At 44.7% G+C, this 6,453-nt stretch overlaps 1 long non-coding RNA gene across 1 annotated transcript; it reads right to left on the bottom strand.

The window, feature by feature from the left end:
- Positions 1-1,881: 1,881 nt before the first annotated feature.
- Positions 1,882-6,079, bottom strand: LOC144785509 (uncharacterized). Its single transcript, XR_013601937.1, has 4 exons — positions 5,849-6,079; positions 5,653-5,747; positions 2,459-2,685; positions 1,882-2,101 (listed from the first exon to the last, which is right to left on the bottom strand). It is a non-coding gene; the product is annotated as an uncharacterized LOC144785509 (long non-coding RNA).
- Positions 6,080-6,453: the final 374 nt, after the last annotated feature.

Here is a 6,453-nt window from a genome sequence, read left to right as displayed (position 1 = left end):
ATGTAGTTTGAAAGGGAATGTTCATCTTGATCAGGATTGCTACTCCACGTGCCCCAATGGTGAACCCTAAATGTGCCAGAACCCTGTAAGCCCCACGAGCAATAAACCTTCACTGTGTTCCCTTGAGATGCGATTCCTGTAGCATCACAACCTCATTGTGGAGTTGTTTTATGTGTTGTGACACTAGTCCACGTTTGATCTTGTCTCCCAGTTCATTAACGTTCCAAGCCAGGCCCGTCAGGGTGGGACTCCTGGCCATGGTATCACTGATAACATTACAACGGGGAAGTTAAGATGGGTAGGGTGAATGTCCTCCGTGTTTCTCCTGTTATGCAATTGTCTCGGTTTTGTAATCCTCGTGCTTGACAAACAAACATAAAAACTTCTAACATCAAACTGTATACAACCCCTCCTCCCCACCTCCCTCAATCCCCTTTGAACCTCTTGCCCCCCCCCCATCTCTGGAAATGGCCTTTGGTTGGTGCGGATAGGTTGGTCTGTTGATCCCTCCAGCCCTCTCCCGATCACAAGCCCAGAATTCCCAACTCTTACAGTTTTTGCTGTACTGGTGGTCAGGTCAACTGCTGTACAGGTTCCAGCAATTCTTCGAAGAAGAGCCAGAGACAGAAAGTGTTGAACAGCCAACAGACAGTAGAGAGAAAAGGGGAAAAAAGGGGTGGAGAGAAAAGAGAAAAGAGGGAGAAGAGGGGGTGGGAAACGGCACGTAGGTCCTCCCCGCCGGAGTTTAGCTTGCAATAGCCCGGTCAGGGGGGCCATCACTCGTGGGCAAAGTATCCTCGAGTGCCAAGATTGCCTTTTCTAGTGGATGTCTTGATGCTGGGCCAGATGACCTGTCAGTATCGTCCGAGTCCGATTGCTGGTTGGGGGAGCCGATGCCCTGTGCCGTATCTATTTTTGATGGAGTGTCATCCTCTTTGCGATCATCTTGACTCCTTGTGAGAGGCGTAAGATGTTTTCTAGCATATGGTGTGCCTTTACGGATTCTCCGGGGTCGCCCTGTAGCTGTGGCTGTTCCGTCTCCTCGGAGACCCATCCTCATTAGTTCTAGCTCCTCTTTGTCGGGCGTCTGGAGACATCTCCTTCCGAGGCTGTAGCACTGGTCTTTCCTCCACCCATGCCCATGCCTCCTCCGGAGTCTGGAAGAAGAAAACCTTCCCCTGGAATGGAACTTTTCACTTTGCCGGAAACAAGAGCATGTACTGAAGCTGGAGGGCTCACAACTTAGTCTTAACCGAATCAAAGGTGCGGCGCTGTCTTTGCACCTCGCGGCTGTAATCTGAAAACATCATGATCTTCGAGCTGTCAAAGCGGACTTCCCCCTTGCGGCGCATTTCTCAGAGGATCATGTCCCTATCTAGAAAATTCAAGAGTTTCACAATAATGGGTCTTGGCGGAGCTCCGGGAGGAGGTTTAGCACTTAATGCGCAGTGAGCACGTTCTATGATGAAGCACTGGGAGAACTGCTCTAGTGGGATGACATCGGTCAACCAGTTAGTTAGGAAGGTTGCAACGTTGGATCCCTCCACGCCCTCCGGAAAACCCACGGAGCAGAGGTTGTTTCTTCGGGCCGGTTTTCCTCATCGTCGATCCTCCACAGCATATCTGCCATTGTATTACCGACCTCTTTCATCCCCTTCTGGAGGTCCTTAATCACGTCTTCCACTTCTGAGACCCAGGTCTCGGCCTCTGTCACCCGCTCTGACACCGCGTGTATTTAACAAGGACCCCCTGGGTACAAAAGAATAAGGTTCCTAGACCAGGGAAAGAGTAAGCAATTGATATGTAGCAATCTAGGCAACCATAACGAAATAAATCAATGTTAATTTTTATAAGGAAACTAGGCTACAACAATACTTCTTGGTTTCGACAATTTATTGACAATTAAAAAATTGACACAGTACAATATTTTAAAATTAAAATGCACAATAAAAAATATGGTTTCCACAAAGAAAGATAAACATAATACACAAATTACATATTACATATTCGAATGCCTATGAAATTAAAAGAAGGTGGCAAAATAATTCTCTACGCGCGTTTCGGCGACCAGCGCCTTCTTCTGGAGCAGCCACGAAAATATCTAAAAGAAGGAGGGTAAATTTACAAAAAGGAAAATTACATACATAAAATTACTATTTTTACAATCTTAAAAAACGATTTACAGATTTTCTTGTAGCCTAGAATTAAACCTTATTTGCAAATAGTATTCGTGTAGCAATACATCAACACTATAAATTTCATTTCCTTGCGATACTAGCTTTCCAGGAGATGGAAGGGCATATAAAAGAATTGAAAAAGGAGATATAGGGACCTTTTAATAGAAAGGGAACAGCGAATAAATTCATACGGCCATGTAAATCTTGGAGGACCCTTATTGAATTTATCAGTGGCCTAGTTTCTCCTTTTATAGTGACTATTAATAAAGTCTCATACTTACAAGAGAAGTTGGTTATATTGATGTATAGATCCTGGTGGAGCAACGAGACCTCGGAACACACCTCTCAGATCTTCCCCTCCAACACCTCCCTGGAATTTTGGATGGCTTGAAGGAGCAGGGATGTGTCCGAGGGAGGCTGCGCATCCTCTGCCACCTCCCCCCACGCCCCCGGGGTGCGCCGGGAGCACTTTAGTGTATTTGTCCAACTTTGTCCAACTTGCCCTTGGCTGGGGTAGGGGAAAAGGGCCTTTCTCAGTTAGTATTTACATGTTTGTAATACAGATTTTTAACCTTCAGACAGTACGCCCTGTAACCAATATGCAAGCAAAAAGAATAAATGCCACCCACCACGCCACCCCAGTCTGATCCCAGCCATTTGCAAGTCAGTCTTGACCCTGCTCCTAACGCGAACAGTCCAGCCCGAACTGCCAAGCCAGGTCCTTCCTGGACCATAAACAAGCATCCTAGGACCAGTTTAGGGGTCTCATCCCTCATCAGCCAGGCTAGGTTGAATGTAGTAGCACAGTGAGCACAGGACCCACGTCTGGGCATACCCTTCACACTTAGGGCAACAAAAGCAAAAATAACAAATGATAGACGGAATGCTGAACAATGCCAACATTCACCCCCAGTCACAAACATCTGGGTTTAATCCATAGTTTTGTTTCTCAGTTTGGACTCAGCCATATGCAAATCATTTTTGACACTACTCCTTATGGGAACAGTCCAGCCCCAACTGCCAAGCCAGGTCCTCTCTGGACCGTAAACAAGCATCCTGGGACCAGTTCAGGGATATCACCCCATATCAGGCAGGCAAGCTTAAAATGCAGTGGGGCACTGAGCACGGGATCCATGTCTGGGAATACCCTTCCTATTTAGGGCGAAAAAAGCAAAAAGAACAAAAGATGGAGGGAATGCTGATCGATGCAAACATTCACCCAAAGTCACAATGATCTGGGTTTAATCCATTGTTTTTTTGCTCACCACTCCATCCCAGTTTGGACTCAGCCATATGCAATTCAGTCTTGACCCTGCTCCTCATGGGAACAGTCCTCCCCCAACTGCCAAGTCAGGTCCTCCCTGGGCCGGAAAGAAGCACCCTGGGACTGGTTTCGGGGTAACACCCCTCATCAGCTAGGCTAGCAGCTGTGGCACTGCCACATGAGCGGAGAAACGTCTCCCCGATGGCTGCAGCAGGCAAATACACATAAATAAAATGGCATAATAATGCCATTTTATTTTGCCTCATGCTCGCGATGTACAGAGTGTGAGACGGGGAGGGTCTGAATCCTAGTATTGCAGGATTACTGCTGCCCCTTTCAGTGTACATGTCGGGTTGGCTGGCTGGCTACCCACGGCCAACCCGGCATACACACTGTAGACCCAGCAATCCCCTGGCTGTTTCATAGCCGGGGGATTGCTGGCACAGGAATTCAGCCTCAACGTGAGCGCATGGTTAGCTTGGTTGCACCAATCCTTGAAATGCTGTTACTCTGAGAGTAGCTCCAGGATTGGTTGGATTTGCATTCTACTGAGCAGGAAGGATGTCCTTCCTTTCCTGCTCATGGGACGCCGGGGGGAAGGGCAGTGTTTATTGTGAGTTTGGCACCATCACGCCCCACCATATTCTTTAATAGGCAACCGCCACTGCAGGCTTTTTTGAAAGTAGTGCTGCTGTGAGCACGAGACCCACATCTAGGCGTACCCTTCCCACTTAGGGCGACAAAAGCAAAAAGAACAATTGATGGACAGAATGCTGAACAATGCAAACATTCACCCCCACCCAAGCAAGCCTGGCTGATGAGGGGTGATACCCTGAAACGGGTCCCAGGATACCTGTTTCCCATCTAGAAAGGACCTGGCAGTTCGGGCTAGACCTTCCCATCAGGAGCAGGGTCAAGATTGATTTGCATATGGCTGGGTCTAAACTGGAATGGCGAGCAAAAAGACTATGGATTAAGGGCCAGATCTCTGTACTGGGGTGAAGGTTTGACATTGTTCAGCATTCCGTCCATCAATTGTTGTTTTTGCATCTGTAAACAAGATACAGCATCTTTTGGAACCGCAGTGTCTGATGCATTTGGCTAACCTGCTTGAAAATGTCCTCCATGCTTCTAATTCCACAGGGTTTGCTAAAATCATTGAAACAATAGGCTTTGTATTATCTGCTATTTTTAAAACTGCATTTAAACAAGAACTCACATTTTTAAATTTATTCTTGTAAAACCTGTTTGGTAGATTCTCAACTGTTCTAATTTTTGCAGGTGTGGCCATTTTACGCACACAAAACAAAAATGATGTGGGGGAACAAATATCATAAGGATTCATAATAGGGTACATTTATTTATTCCTATACACTGGTTCAATATCCCATCAAATTCACATATATTTCAATAAGGTCACATCCATAACTCATTCCAGGTCATAACCACAATTTATTTATTTTAATATCATATCTGGTTAGGACTAATCATCATTTTGTATGTCAACCATGATCAACAAAATCCAACGAAAATATGTGCAGTATACATTTACAAAACATACAAGATTACACAAAACAAGAATAGTTGTTTCCTAAATCCCCCCCCCCCAAAAAAGTGTCTGTTCCTTAAATACAATGCGATCCACTGTGAGGTAATCCTTTACACCTTAGAGGTATCTTATCCACCTCAAAAAAACGTGCCTGTGTGCATGTCTGGTATTACGTTTTATTCAATATTCAACGGATTCCTCCTTCTCCAGTTGTCGACTCGTTTCAGCCCTATTAGTTGTGCCTCATCAGGACAGGGGTACAAGGAACAACCTAAAGTACAATTTCCCAATATATAAATCATATTACTATATTTCAAAATACCTATGGATAAAGTATCGGGCTGTGCTGAAGAAACCTCAACTTGCGCTTAGTAACACAAATGAGTGTGGTGACAAGAAATGAATTCAAAAGGCATCAAAACCCAAAAGAAAAAGTAGACACCACACATGTGCATGCCAATTCCATCATATCTAAAACAAGGAAAGATTCAGAAACTTTCAAAAATATGAGTGTATCCAACCACCTAGTGCCGAAAACAAGTCAGTGATAGAAAAGGGGGTTACCTATTCAATCCCAACCATACTGTGAACCCTATTCCTAAAACTCCTACTCCAAATAGCTAACTATAAATAGCGTCACACTGGTGGTGCAACATACTTACTGTTAGATCCTATTGTAGAATTGCCGGAGTTAAAAAGTAAAGCAATTCCTTGCTCCGAAAGACGTTGTCACAGTTGCTCGAATACTGCCCCATTTCTAAGGCCAGAAAAAAGCAGAGCACAATCTAAGTCAGAAAATGTTTTAATGATATACTATCTCATGCAAGCTCGCCAAGGTGTTGTGTTAAATAAATGTACCTGCAAAAATCCTCTACAGGGATGTACCTCCGGGGACGGGCTATTATCGGACCACGAAAGTGCTCGGAAAATTCTTTTAGTATTGCCACTGTAATACAGTGGAGAACACTCCTGCAAATATGTATACACATGTAACCGGAGGGAATGCCATTGAGAGAAAATCAAGACTCACTCCCACTCGTGCGTGTCTCCTTATCACCACAATCTACGCGCGAGCATTGAACGCTTCAACGCGGAATCCATCAGCGTCTGGATTCAAACAGCAAGTAACCGGTTCATATCCTGGAAAGGACACGTGGGCGTGAAACGAATAGAACTGGAAGAGTTACTTTTGTTCAACCTGAAATCTCTAAAGGCAAAGGTGGCTCTCTATAGTGGTTCCTGATAACTACTATAAAAAGCATTTGCAATGCATTAGGTCTCGCATTCACGCGAGGTTGAGCTATTGGCATTATAAATGGCAATGCCTTCTATTTATGTTTTGGGTTTTAAAACATAAATAAAGGGCATTGTTATTTACAATACTATTAGCTTACACTCTCGCTAATGCGAGACCTATTGCACTGCAATAAAGGGCCTTCTCAATTGCTTATTAGATTGTAAAT

Source organism: Lissotriton helveticus, chromosome 10, assembly GCF_964261635.1.
Source record: "Lissotriton helveticus chromosome 10, aLisHel1.1, whole genome shotgun sequence".
In the NCBI taxonomy this organism is placed as follows: Eukaryota; Metazoa; Chordata; class Amphibia; order Caudata; family Salamandridae; genus Lissotriton; species Lissotriton helveticus.
Note: the sequence above shows the minus strand (reverse complement) of the source record. Positions and strands in the feature narration are given on the sequence as shown.